Below are 209 nucleotides of genomic sequence, written 5' to 3'. Positions count from 1 at the left end.
TATGTACATTCCTGCATAAAAAGCTACGGCTGCTAAGATATTCTCAAATTAAAACATAACTATTGATATATGAAACAGATTACACTGCTTAGAATAGTAAACAATTTACTAAACATAATTGCTAAATTGTACAGACCAAAAAGGTACAAAATACTAAGATAGCTAACACATATTAAGCTCTACAATTATCAGTTAAGACTAATATAAGC

The sequence above is a fragment of the Penaeus monodon genome, chromosome 31, assembly GCF_015228065.2.
Source record: "Penaeus monodon isolate SGIC_2016 chromosome 31, NSTDA_Pmon_1, whole genome shotgun sequence".
Taxonomy (NCBI): Eukaryota; Metazoa; Arthropoda; class Malacostraca; order Decapoda; family Penaeidae; genus Penaeus; species Penaeus monodon.
Note: the sequence above shows the minus strand (reverse complement) of the source record.